The sequence below is a fragment of the Schistocerca cancellata genome, chromosome 4 (assembly GCF_023864275.1).
Source record: "Schistocerca cancellata isolate TAMUIC-IGC-003103 chromosome 4, iqSchCanc2.1, whole genome shotgun sequence".
NCBI classification, from domain to species: Eukaryota; Metazoa; Arthropoda; class Insecta; order Orthoptera; family Acrididae; genus Schistocerca; species Schistocerca cancellata.
The window spans coordinates 740119503-740134462 of record NC_064629.1 but is presented as its reverse complement, the minus strand read 5'-3'; the positions used below and the strand labels follow the sequence as shown (position 1 = coordinate 740134462).

Genomic DNA, 14960 nt, shown 5'->3' with positions numbered 1-14960 from the left:
CACTGAAGTAAAAGGTGTCTCACCGTCCATAGTTGCAAGTAGTGGGGACAAACAGAGGGAGGATCGCCACTTAGAAGATGTCTGTGGCTAAAAAGACAGTGCCTTATCTGGAGGCTAGTTAAAATTACCTCCTCCAACAACGAGGCCAGGAGCAAGAGGTCCAAGCAAAGGGAAGAGGTTTCACATCCTGTAATTTATTATCGGGACATGTAGACCAATGTATGTGCCATAAAAGAGCAACATGATGCAATAAAACACACTGTAGATCAGCTAAGGGAGCCATGTGAACAGCAGGCCAAGGAAGAGAGACTGCAGCCTTGGCTGCTATATCGTCTGCCTCGTTTCCGTGGATACCAATGTGCTCGGAGGTCCAGCGGAATGCAACAGACACAACCCTGAAGTAAAGGCAGTCCTGAATCCGGTAGACCAGAAAGTGGACAGGATAAAGAGCTTGGAGACTGAGGAAAGAGCTGAGGGAATCCAAGCATATAATATACTGTAGCTGCTTATGGCAACAGATGTATTGGACAGCCTGGAAAAAAGGGTGAAGCTCCGCAGTAAAAACCAAATACTGATCGGGGAGCCAAAATCTATTAGGGGTGTTGCTAACAACATAGGCAGTCCCAACACCAAATGTGGTTTTTAAGTCGTCAGTGTAAATAAATGTGGAATCCTCCATTCGTGTGCATAGAGAAGCAATTGCTTGACGATAAACTATGGGGGGGGGGGGGGGGGGGGAGGTGTACTATCCTTGCAAAGCTGACAAAGGACAAGAAGCAGCACGTCTGGTGACAAAGCCAAGGTGGTGCCGTACCCCCATACCCCCATCTGTCAGTTTTAGGATAGTGGAAGGAAAGAGAATGTAGCAGTTGATGGAAGCGGACTCCCGGTGGTAATAGAGAGGAAGGGTGGCCTGCATACCCTAAATCCCAGGAGGCGTCGAAAAAACGAGCATGGACTGAATGAGCAGGCATGAACGACATGACTAGTGTAACGACTCAGGACAGCTCGCCGATTGGACAGCGGAGGTTCAGCAGTCTCAGCATAAAGGCTCTTACGGGGTTGGTGTAAAAAGCTCCATATGCTGAACGCAGTCCATGGCGGTGTACTGAGTCTGACACCAAAGAATAGACAGCCTTGCAGAGGACTAAAAAATGCTTCCATAGTCCAATTTCAAGCACACTAACACGTAATAAAGGGGGAGAAGCACCACTCAATCCGCTCCCCAGGAGGTACCACTCTGAACACAGAGGGTGTTGAAAGATCACCGACAGCAAACTGAAAGATATGAAATGTGGGAAGATTAGCACAGTTTTCTCTCAAACTTAAGTCCCAAGAATTTGGCGATGTCTGCGAACAGAAGGTCGACATGGCCTAGATGTAGGGAAGGCAGAGGAAACTCTGTATAATGCAAAAAATTTACACAGACGGTCTTACTGGGAGAAAAGCGGAAGCCGGTTTCAATGCTCCACGAGTGAAGGCGATCGAGACATCCTTGAAGACGTCGTTCAAGAAGGCTGGTTTGTTGAAAGCTGTAGAAGATCACAAAAGTGTTGACAAAGAGGGAGCCCGAGACATCAGGAAGGAGACAGTCCATAATTGGATTTATGGCGATGGCAAACAGTCCAACACACAGCACGGAGCCATGGGGCACCCCGTTTTCTTGGGAGAAAGTACAGGAGAGAGCAGGGTTCACCAGCAACTTAAATGTGTGCTCTGTCATAAATTCACAAAGAAAAAGGGGTAGCCAACCTCGAAAGTCCCAAGAGAACAGTGTGCAGAGGATGCCTGTCCTCCAACAGGTATCATGCTCTCTCAAGTTCAAAAAATATTGCTACCGTATGGCATTTCCTGAGAAAATGGTTCATGATATACGTGGAGAGAGCAACAAGATGGCCAACTGCAGAACGATGCTTTCAGAAACCGCATTGGGTATGGGTTAAAAGGTTATGAGAATTCAGCCAACAGCCTAAGCGGCAATTCACCATATGCTCCAAAATCTTACATACACTACTTGTGAGATATGGGGCGATAGAAGGGAGATGTTTGTCCTTTCCAGGTTTTGGAACAGGAATGATAACTTCCCGTCATTTTCTCTGAAAGGTACTGTTGGTCCTAATTCAAATATAAAGGCGAAGGAGGTAACGCAGACTATGGTACGATACATGCAGCAACATTTGGACATGGATGCCATCTGGTCCTGGGGAGGAAGAGCGAGAGGAAGAGTGTGCATTTTGGAGTTCCCACATAGAGAAAACAGTATTATAGCTTTCGCGATTTTGAGAGGAGAAAGCAAGAGGCCACACTTCTGCTGCTCGTTTCTTCGGGAGAGAGGCTGGCGGGTAAAGTGTTAACCCTATGGGTAAGAAATTGCAACTGGATCCACTAAGGTATCATGCATGACAGTGAGCCCAGAGACTGGAAGGGAGAAACTAGACATGCTGGATAACCATCAAATCTGACTCCAAACTACAGATGAGGGAGTGAAGATATTAAGGGAGCTGGTAAGGAAGTCCCAGCTTGCCTTCTAGCTATCGCAGATGATGCTATGGCACCGCGCACGTAACTGCTTACAGCGGGTACATTTGGCCAATGTAGGATGGTGGCGGAAAACACAAAGAGCATGTCTCCGCTCACGTATTGCATCATGGCATGCTTTGTTCCACCAAGGAACTGGTGGGTGCCAGGGCAAAGGGGAGGTATGAGGTATTGAACGTTCTGCAGCTGTAAGAATAACTTCTGTAACATAAGTGACCTGATCGTTGATGCTAAGAAACTGACGGTCATTGAATGTTGCTAGAGAGGAGAAAAATGCCCAATAGGCTTGGGAAAACTTCCAGCGACTTGGGCACATATATGGCAATTGTAGCTGTAATCTAAGGACACATGGAAAATGGTCACTCTAGCGTCTATCGGCAAGAACAAACCAATAAAAGTGCTGAGCTAGTTGAACAGTACCAACCGAAAGGTCCAAATGAGAGAAGGTTGACGTGGAGACAGACAAAAAGGTAGGTTCCCAGTGTTGAGACAAACAAGATCCGCTTGGTCGAAGAGCTTCATGGACAAGGACGCAGAGATCCCAAAGCAGGTGGGGGGCACTGAAGTCCCCAACCAGCAAACAGGGGGCAGGAGCTGATGAAGGAGATCACCTCTTGTCATTGGTGTAGACAATGGAGCGTATCCAGAAAGGGGAAGACGTACAGCAACAGCTTGGAAGCAACTGTTTAAGGTGATTGGGTGATAATGGATAGTATCATGGAGAAGAATCACAAGTCACCGGAGTGCCATCATCAGAGGGGAGATCATACCAGACTGATTGGAAATAAGGGAAGACAAAGCGATCATGTGGATGTAGCTTTGTTTCCTGAAGACAGAAGACAACCGGGGAGTAGGATCATAAATAGAGCAACAAGTCATCCAAATTGGAGCAAATTCTGCAGATATTCCAACGGAAAATTGGCATAGGGAGGACAGAAAAGGTAAACAGCTCATCACAGCTGTTGTCAACTCTGACCACTGAGAGCTGGCGGCCAATGGCGTGGAACAGCATTCGGCCAAAGGCAGAAGATCCTGATCCATAAGATGTTCAGGGGCAGCTCCTGCCGCCAGTGATCAGCTGTTTGATCAGCTGCCAGCTGTGCGTCTTGGCAACATGGAAGACAGCTGAGGGCGGCTACCGCTAGGTGGTGGTATAGAGGAAACATGCCGTGGCAGAGAAGGAGAGGAACTGTTTCATATGAGCCTTCTTGGAAGCAGCACATTGAGATAAGGGAGGAATCAATGGTTGTGAGGTCAGGGTACGTAAAAGAGTCTTCACGAGTAGGCTCTTTTTTGGAAGTCCAGGCATCCCAGTTTTGGGCCCATGATTTAGCAGGAGCCGATGAGGGTTGAGCCTTAGAGTGAGCAGGTGATAGTGGAGACATTGAATGGGCACTCTTTAGGCTGGCTGATCGGACGACCGTGGCACTAAAGGTGAGATCCTAAGTCTGCGTGGCTACCACCTTAGTAGGCAGAGGAGATGCACAAGGACAGTGCTATATTTACCCACCGGGGTTTTCTACTGGTGGATAACTTAGGAGCAGCAAAGGTAGACACCTTTTCCTTCACTCAGATTTCCTGAATAATTCATTATCATTAAAAATAGGGCAATCTCTAGACGAAGCAGTGTGGTCGCCCATACAGTTTATACAATGAGGGGATGGAGGTGGACGATCATCCTCATGGGCACCCCTATTACATGTAATGCATTTGGCCATATTGGAACATGACTGGTTGGCATAATTAACCACTGACACTGATAGCAACGTGGAGAGTTGGGGATGTAAGGGCAAATTGAAATTCTCTCATAGCCCACTTTAATGTTTGATGGAAGTTGAACTCTGTCAAACGTCGGTATCAAGTCCTTGTCAACCCTTTGCAGGACTACGTACAGGCATTATGCCCTGGTCAGAAAGGTAGTTTTCAATGTCCTCGTTGGACAATCCATTGAATGAGCATGTATAAACCACCCCGCATGACGAATTTAAAGTGCGGTGCACTTCCAACCGGACAGGGAAGGTGAGTAGCAGTGTAGTTCACAGCAGTTTTTGTGTGTGGAGGGCACTGACTGTTTCTAACAACAAGGTGCCATTTCATAATTGGAAAAAAGACTTTACAGGACCAGCAAATGCATTGACACCTTTCGAAATAATAAAAGGGTTGACTGTGGGGAAGTCTTTACCTTCGTCAGCCCGAGAAACAACTAGCAACTTCAGCACTGATGGAAAGATTGTCCGTGGCTGATTCTCATCGAGCTTTTACTTGGGGGCAGAAGTTGTAGACATAGAGGAAACCATTCCGAAAGTATCCCCTATGATTACTGACGTCTCCGATGGCATGCTCCTTCCTCGTGGGGAGCCTCTCTGGGGGTACTCCTCCCATGGGTGATTGTCCGCACCTCAGGTCACATATCCGGAGAAACGGACAGTGGGACCATTCCGCATGTTTGGAAGGTACCAGCTCGGGTAAGCGCCCATCCCTGGGCCTGGCCTTTTCCAGTGGGTACATACACGTCCTGCCTGTCTACCCGGAGCGCGGAATTACACATTACCCTGTCACCGGTTACGTGTGAGTCAGCCTTCGACACGCACAGGGAGGAAAGACAAAGAAAGAGAGGAATCAAGACAAGGAAAGAAGAGAAGAAGAGAAGAGGTCTCAAATGCTGCAGTGGAGAACAGGGTACAGAGAAGAGGCAAGGAAAAGAGAAGGACAAAGATACTTTCTTGCAGAGAGAGCAAAGAAGAAAAGTAGTCTTATAGTCATAAGTGTGTCTCCGGACGTAGGCACAAAACATACTCCCAAAGACAGGGTGAAGAGGAAGGGAGGAAGGGGAGAGCGGGGGGGGGGGGGGGGGGGGGGGGGACAGGGAGGGATGTGGCAAAGGAGGGTATGCAGCCCGGAAAGGAAAAAGAGCTTCACTAGCTCAGGGACCCATGCTCGCCATGCACATATCCACAAAATATGTTGTGGACCCCCTGAGGGGCCTTGATATGTTGACCAGAACAAATGTTTAAGGTCAGTGGTAGGCATTAAATGTAATGTAAAATCATACCAACTGTTTTCTTCAAACATTATTTTGAACAATTACATCAGGAGCCAACTCAAAGCGTAAATGGTTGTGAAAACATTTTACCTCCTAGCAACAAATAAACCTGAGCAAATACAGAGCTTTGTAACAGGTACAGGGATTAGTAAGTACAAGGTCATTGTAGCAAGACCTAATACCATAAACATCCATACCCACAAAAAAATAAACACAAAATATGTATCTCGAAATAAGACAGTCTTGGATGCAAAATCTTTTTTATTTACAGGAAATGCTTTTCACCCTTCTGGGGCATCATCAGACTGACCTAGGGGTGAAAAATGACAACAGTGAGGCATAAACAGATTAAAATGAGGAAATGAGGTTGATATAAAAACACAAAGAGGCAAAGTTACAGGCTGCGCATTCAACTCTACAATTCACCCTAACTATGTACTTACGTAAAAATAAATGTGGAAAACCAACATTTGTCCATTAATGCCCACATACGGCACTAAGATAAAATTTTAGGAGGAACCATCATCCTATTGTCGTGGGATGAACAACAGCACTACAGTACGTGGAACCGGGAGTACAATGCCAAGTATAATTACACTGTCTGCTTGACAGGGAAACTACGACAAACCAAGAAAAATTTAAGAAATCTTACTTAACACAGAGCCAACAGTGTTCCGGCGTACACAGCATGGAGTGTTGCGTACAGCTGACATAGTAGATAATGCAGTGGAGTACAGGATACATCAGCCCTCCAAGCCAGCCACACCCACAGGGCCATAGAAACGAGATTATACACGCCCGTAGTAGCAGACATTATAAATTATTAAAACTGAATTTAGTGCAAGAGTATTAATAAAACAGGGGTGAAACCACAAATTTAGTACAGCTAAAAAGGTATCAATGAAATGTCAAATTTTTAAAACCTGTCAAGCAGTAAAACCTAAAATGACACTAAAGCCTTGATCAGACAAATGAAACCAGTTAAAAGATAAGGAATAAAAATGTAGCATCACATTTACAATGAAAGCTATTGGTGGATTGGAATAGTGGGTACCATAATAAGACTGGTTTCTGCTAACCAATAGAACACTGAGCAAAATGCATTTCCCAGTACCAGAGTGTTTCAGAATTTCTATTCCCTCTGCAAGATTTCTAAAGTCCTTTCCCTCTGCTGGCAGTATGGTGTACATGCGATTTGCTCAATGTTGGAGAACAGTGCCCACTAGATTTCAGGTGCCCTGCAGAGACTAAATTCTGTTCGATTCGTCCATACTTGTTAAGCAAATTTTCACCAAATCTGGTTCAAAATTTCCTACCAGTCTGGCCCACATATGAAGCTTCACAGTCCACATGCTATTGTGTAAACCCCAGATTCCGCGTATTAGTCTTTAGTAGGTATTTTATTATGGATGTACTGATGTTGGATTTCGTTTGTTGATGAAAAGGCAATGTCCACACCATATTTTTTAAATAGATTTGCAAGGCCATATGATAAGGTGCCTGCAAGTTAAAATTAATGAAGACTTCTATGAATATACAATTTAGCAAACAGTGCCTCCATGGGCATTTACTTCCTGTATATATTCGTGAACATTTGAACATATGCAAGGATCAGTGCTCGAGTAAAGACATGGTGAAATGTAGTAAAACCCTTATTTATAACGAAATCAAGAAACTTTATTAAGGAAGAGGTGAGCTTTATCTCTTATCTTACAAAGCCTTTTTATTGCTGTAAGGATTTTAACTAGTGATCTTTTATATAAGTCATTTAAAATCCTTAATTGTGTCTTATGGGGAGTTAGCAAATCTATCACTCAAACACACACTAAGAAGTTGCATAACCTAAAAGAAGCTGGCTATAGCTTCACTAAAATGCGATATGCTAGCACAGCAGTGCATTTTCCCTTTGCCTAACTAAAATAAGAGTTTAGTACACAAGAAATGCAGCTACTGATGAAAGGTGTAAAGTATTGCAGTCAACCAAAACTTAATGAAAAGACCACTACAGGTCTAGATGTGATTTGAAAATGGCACTTTATACCACCCCATGCAGTAAGGCCAACAAAATAAAAGTATCATATACAGGGTGTTACAAAAAGGTACGGCCAAACTTTCAGGAAACATTCCTCGCACACAAAGAAAGAAAATATGTTATGTGGACATGTGTCCGGAAATGCTTACTTTCCATGTTAGAGCTAATTTTATTACTTCTCTTCAAATCACATTAATCATGGAATGGAAACACACAGCAACAGAACGTACCAGCGTGACTTCAAAAACTTTGTTACAGGAAATGTTCAAAATGTCCTCCATTAGCGAGGATACATGCATCCACCCTCTGTCGCATTGAATCCCTGATGCGCTGATGCAGCCCTGGAGAATCACAGCCGTCCAAAATACGAGCACGAAGAGTCACTACATTTGGTACCCGGGCTGTGTAGACAAGAGCTTCCAAATGCCCCCATAAATGAAAGTCAAGAGGGTTGAGGTCAGGAGAGCGTGGAGGCCATGGAATTTGTCCGCCTCTACCAATCCATCGGTCACCGAATCTGTTGTTGAGAAGCGTATGAACACTTCGACTGAAATACGCAGGAGCTCCATCGTGCATGAACCACATGTGTCTTACTTGTAAAGGCACATGTTCTAGCAGCACAGGTGGAGTATCCCGTATGAAATCATGATAATGTGCTCTATTGAGCGTAGGTGGAAGAACATGGGGCCCCATCAAGACATCCCAACAATGCCTGCCCAAACGTTCACAGATAATCTGTGTTGGTGACGTGATTGCACAATTGGGCCAATTGGCGGTGAATCGAGGAAGTACAGTACATACTGACAAAACTAAAATGAGCTCTAACATGGAAATCTAGTGTTTCCGGACACATGTCCGCATAACATCTTTTCTTTATGTGTGAGGAATGTTTCCTGAAAGTTTGGCCGTACCTTTCTGTAACACCCTATAGAGCAAGTGAATTCATCCAAACGGCTACACAAAATAGTCATAGAAATAAAGAATATCTTGCACTCACTATCCCCAACGGCAAGCTAAGATCTGATATACAATGATAATTCGTGCTGACAATGGCAATACTTCAGTCATTCTTCACAAAGAAGACTATATAGCTAAAACACACTTTCTTTGAACATAATAACACTAAAGAAATAGACACTGAGGCATAGCTAAAGAACTAAAAACTTGTCTTGAGGCCTGCCCTAATAACACAGGTTCTGAGGTCGCCGCAAAGTTGAAAGTCATGAACCCTAAAGCTTTAGTGAGGATGCAAACCAGGCTACAAGATTCGTCCAATTTCTAACGGGATAGGGAACCCAGGAGAACCAATTTCTAAGTAATTACTGCAGCTGCTGCTGCAAAATGTTTCTGAAGAATGTTTTGCTATTCGTAACAGGAAAGCTCTCGTTAGTCTTGTGTGGAAACACTCGGTACACTCTGGTACAGGGAAATGTATTTCGTTGAATGGTCAACTGGTTAGCAGAAACCAGTCTTATGATATTATGGTACCCACCAATAGCTTTTACTGTGAATATGATGCTACTTTTTTTTAATTCCTTACCTTTTAACTCATTTTATTTGTCTGACTAATGTTTTAGTGTCATTAAGTTTTACTGCTTGACAGGTTTTAAAAATTTTACAAGTCAGATACTTTTTATCTGTACCAAATTTTCACCTATTCTATTAATATTCTTGCACTAAATTCAGGTTTAATAATTCATTGTTCTACATAATCTGCCTTCCACACATGTAATTTAGTTATTTAATTGCTTTCTGTAAGCACAATCGTTAGCAAATGCCATCTGCCTTGTAATGTCTGCTACTACATGTGTATAATCTTGCCTCTACAGCTCTGTCTGTGTGGCCAGATTGGAGGACTGACATATCCTGTTCTCAATTGTATGATCTCCTGAAGTAAGATTTCTTAAATTTCTCTTTGTTTGTCACATTCTTCCTGGCCAGCAGACTAATTATACTTGGCATTGTACTCGCAGGTCCAGGTCCCATAGTGCTGTCATTTATCTCATGACAATAGGATGATGGTTCCATATAAAATTTTATCCTAGCGACATATATGAGCATTAATAGACAAATGTTGGTTTTCCAAATAATTTTTACGCAAGTTCCTAGTTATGATTAATTGTAGAGAAGGATGCACAGCCTGGAACTTTTGCCTCTTGTGTTTTTATATTAACTCCATTTTCCCATTTTCATCTGTTTATGCCTCACTATTCATCATTTTTTACCCCTTACTTTCTGTAATTAATGGTTTTGCAACTGACACTTGCATATTTCAAAAAACTGAACCGTTTACTGTACCATGCGCCCAGTACGAAATAGAACCAATTTACACAATATATCTATTTTAAAAAGCACATAAAAATTCACTTGGTATCTACTTAAGTCTCCACACCTTCCCATCTGACTGAACATAGACCATATGTGGCTTAAATTCAAAGGAATAGTATGGAGAGCAATGGAGATATCTATACCAAAGAAATTAGTAAGAGATGGAACTGTTTTTCCATTGAATGGGCAGATTTACTTGAGAAAACAACCCAGCCAGGAAGATTACCTGGGTTACAGAGTCATAAAAGATCAAACTACAAGATGGTTTAACAATGATGCAATACTGTAGCTGACAATTTTTTCAGTAGCGTACTATTAGTGATAGGACTACTAGCAGTAAAATCCACTATGTTAGATCTCAGCTGTGTTTGTATTTTCCAATTCCTTATCACTAGTATTATCATATGGACCAAAGAAATCATAAGCAGTTATACTTGTCTCCTTCATTCACTCAGCAACTGTAGTTGGTGATACAAAAAGGCATTCTGTAATGGAGCATTAGAATAAACACAAGGGGGCATTGACATCACGGATCAACTTGTGGGCACAGACAGAGTGAAATGCATCACCAGGGGTTGGCCTGTCTTACTGTTGCACATACATTGCTGGTATAACTAATAATTAAAGGGGTGTTACATCACCCACAAAGACTTCAAATCAGAACAGATGGCAATTCCTGTTGCTGTTATGATGACTGCTTGTGCACCTTACATCAATGGGGACTACTCAATAGGAGGGAGTAAAAAGTGATCTTGCCCTCGTGAGCCTGAAGGAGAGAGTGCACCTATGAATCACCAACTCACTACAAGAGACAAGGGCATTCCTTGCGTGCACGAAATGTAGACAAAATAAAAGCAATCTGTAACAACTGTGTTAAATTTGTTTGCAGTTTCCATTCCAGCCAGACTGTAATGTGATAAAAATGATTAAGTGTGTTGTGTTGACATTAACATTTCTAAGCATACTGAAACCAGACCAAGTACTCCATTGCAATATTTTTTTTTTCCTTTTTCATTTTTGTTACAATCACTACAGAAATAATCAATAGAGTCCACTAACTGGAGAGATATCAAGAATTCTTTAGTCCCTTATTGTTCTTAATATATATTAATGACTTGCCACTATATTCGTGAAGATGCAAAGCTAGTTCTTTTTGCTGATTATACCCAACAAACATGTTCCACACCCACGAGAATCGTCTCATTTTTTGGGTCCATGGAATGAAAAGTGAATAATATAATCAAGAATTAGCTGAGGAAATTGCAAGTAATGTCTTTCTGAAAATTGCAGCTCTGCAAGTGGCCCTCACTAAATTTTGAGACAGCACAGTATACATAGTTCTGTACCGTAAATGACATAATACCATGGACAAATATAGACTTTTAATGTAAGTCTGCTGCTAAGACAGAATATTCCAAATTTTTGACTGTGCACGTTGATGAACTGCTGAAACATTTGAGTACAGCTACTTATGTTTTCTGGGTTATTACAAATTTTGGTGATAAACATATCGGTAAATAGGCCTACTTTCATTCACAGATTTCAAATGGCATCATATTTTGGGGTAATTCATCATCAAGAGAAAAAGTATACTTCGCACAAAAGCGTGTAATCAGAATGATAGCTGGAGCCTACCCAAGGTCACCTAGTACACATTTATTTAAGGAACTCTGGTTATTCACAGTTTCTTTGCAATACATACACTTTCATGAAATTTGTTAATAAATCATCCCAGCACAAAAATAATAGTGAAGTGCATAGCAACAATACTAGAAAAAAGGCAGATCTGAATGACAACCCCTCCTACTCAATAAATGAAATTTTAGATATGAAGGAGCAAAAAAATTATTGGCTAAAAGAAACTTATCTTAAGCTGACACATTCCACATCATTACGAAATATCTTATTTGTGATCAACAGCCCAAGCATTAATGTAATGTAATGTAACGACAAGGTCTTTAGAAAAAGTGACACTCAACTGCAAGTATGATGGAAATCTACTTTCCTTTTTAGTGGAACTATTCCATCTTCTGTCTTAATAATTTTGGAAAAATCAAAGAAAATTTAAACTTGGTTGACTCAATGGGGATTTGGGCTACCATCATGCTTAAACAGTCTACGTCACCCTATGTGTACAATCACCAACAAATCCAGCTCACAGACCTGTTACAATTATTGCTACGCTATAATAACTGTAACAACACATACAAAATAAGGGCCCTGCCATGGAATCCAGCACAGCACGAAGAAACACAGTTTCATGTTCCAGAGATTATATTTCATTTAAAATCTTACAAGGACTTGTCCCGGAAAAACTTTTTCAATTTGTTTTCAGACTTTACTTTGATATCACTGGGTAAATGATCAAAAATTTTTGTTGCAGCATTGTGCACCCCTTTTTGTGTCAAAGACAATCAATATGGAGTAATGAATGTCACTTTTCCTTCTGGTATTATAGTTACGCACATCATTGTTCCTTTAGAACTATAGTGGATTATTTACAACAAACTTCATGAGGGAATAAATATACTGTGAAGCAGTAGTTAGAATGCCCAACTCAAACAGGTGTCTAAAATATGATCATGGGCAAGAACAACATATTCTTACAGCATATTTTTGCACAATGAACACTTTCTTTCTTAAAGATGAGATACCCGCGAATATTATTCCATATGACATCATTGGATGAAAATATGTGAATTTACTGATTTGTCTCTCCCAAGATTTGCAATGATTCTACATGAATATGTGGCTGAATGAAGTAGTTTTAGGAGTTCCAAAATGTGCTTTTTCCAGTTTAAATTGTCATCAAATGGACACCTAAGAATTCTGTAGCTTCCACCATGTTTATTATTTCCTCAGCGCATGTTACGCTTATCACTGGTGTAGTACTTGTAGATGTGAAGAACTGAATATGTTCCATCTTTTTAAAGCTGAGGGTGAGACCATTCACAGAAAACCACTCAATGATACTTTTGAGAACATTGTTTACTATTTCTTGTGCTTCTGTATGTATGCTTGGATTGATTACTATACTAATGTCATCTACAAAAAGAACTAATTGTGCTTGTTGTCTATTAGAAGATTGTTTACATATATGAGCAACAATAGTCAATCATGAGTAGCCCTTGGGAGCCCCATACTTTTATTTCTCCCCATTCAGAATGCCACCTAATTACATTGGTTGAACTACTACAAACAGCATTCTGCATTCTATCTGTAAGATATGAGATTATCCATTGGTTGGCTATACCATTAATTCCATAAAACTTCAGTTCCTGCAGAATACTGTGACTCATTCAAATGCCTTAGACAGGTCGCAGGAAATACCAAACGGCGCTATTATTTAACGATTCTAAAATTTGGCGAATGAGCACTTAATCAGTAGGCTATAGAGATTATGCTCACTTCCATACACAACTGATAAACGCCGCTTACATATCCGATTGACGCCAGTGAAACAGCAGTACTGTGAGTAGCGACCACATGATAAACAGTATAGTTCATCGTTTGTTGTTTCCTTCAGGTTACTGCAACTCAGTACCTAAACTACCTGCGTCACAGGAGCCCGCACCAAGTGTATCTCTCGCTTTCAAACGTACGCTACCAAATGAAAATAACTAAAACACCGACGGAGATTACATTTCTATATTAATTACACTCTTCGCATGTGTCATTCAACACAAACAATTCTGTGTAAACACCAGAACCTCACAACATTATGAATTCTCCCTTTACGATTTACGTGAAATATAACAAAATGACACGGTATAAATTATATACATTAACCTCAACAGATTAATAATCTAAAGCCATACAACGAACCTTCAGTTTCCAATTTCATTCAACAGTGTCAGACGTAAATGTCACTAGGGTCAAAGGTGACAATCCTACGATTAGAGAAGACGTGATGTCATCTACACACAGTTCAAACCGGAACCAGCCTTGCGTCCGTCATACATTCAATACAAATGAGACAACTATACATGACAGGAAGATACATGTATCAATACACTACTATATTTGAACCCCGAAACAATCTATCGTCAAAGTACATTTTCCATGGTGCTGGGAAACAACCAAATTACTTACAATGAATAATTCCTTGTCAGTTGCAACACAAACTCCGAGTAACAGCAACAATGTATGCACAGCTTCTCCCAGACACATTAACGTCAAAGCAGGGTGTGACCCATTTCACGAACTGTTCAACCCACACATTCAATAACAACACGCCCTAACATTGTAATTCACAATCTTTGACCAATTTCGTTCCATCCAAAGGTGGTGAGTCCTAATACCAAAGATCACCACTTCAAGATTTGGCATATCACTATGCTTCAATGTCGTCCGGTTGTACGAGGATTCGTGGAAGAGGTTAACTACAGTATCACTATGAGTACAGGTTTTATGACTCCCTTTTATTTTCCAATGAGTTATAACAGGATACGATTCCATGTTATTTCCCGATCAGCTACAGCAGAAGAAGCGCTTTCCTTCAACTTTAGGTTTGCAATGAATATTGAATGCGCTGATTATAATTGAGGTAGGAAGTTAAAGGTCAATTCACACCTAACGAACGTGACGTGAAAACATTGCACAATGCCTTTCAAATGGTGACTGTGATTTTTATTGCTCCCATACATTACAGTTTGTACAGGTATGTAATTGTACCACAACACGTCATTATGCTTAAAAAAATCTCACTCTCTTTAGTGCAGTGGTTAGAACACTACACTGGACTCGCATTTGGGAGGACTACAGTTCAAACCCACATCTCGCCATCCTGATTTAAGTTTTCCGTGATTTCCCTAAATCGCTTCAGGCAAATGCCAAGATGGTTCTTTGGAAAGGACACAGTCGATTTCTTTCCCCATATTTCCCTAATCCGATGGGACCGATGACCTGGCTGTTTGGTCCCTTCTCCCAAATGGACCAACCGACCAATATACAGCAAATAGACGTAACAGCTTGCACAGTACATACATAACGTTAAACGATTTAAGTACATACACCAGA

The 14960-nt window shown here is 41.4% G+C and overlaps 1 protein-coding gene across 2 annotated transcripts in view; it reads right to left on the bottom strand.

Moving 5' to 3' along the window:
- LOC126184549 (disks large-associated protein 1-like) overlaps positions 1-14181 on the bottom strand; it is an 82183-nt gene extending 68002 nt beyond the window's left edge. For both annotated transcript variants that reach the window (XM_049926975.1, XM_049926976.1), the window contains exon 1: positions 14034-14181. The gene's annotated coding sequence lies outside the window, so the exon portion shown is untranslated. The remainder of the gene's footprint in view (positions 1-14033) is intronic.
- Between the last annotated feature and the right edge of the window lie 779 nt (positions 14182-14960).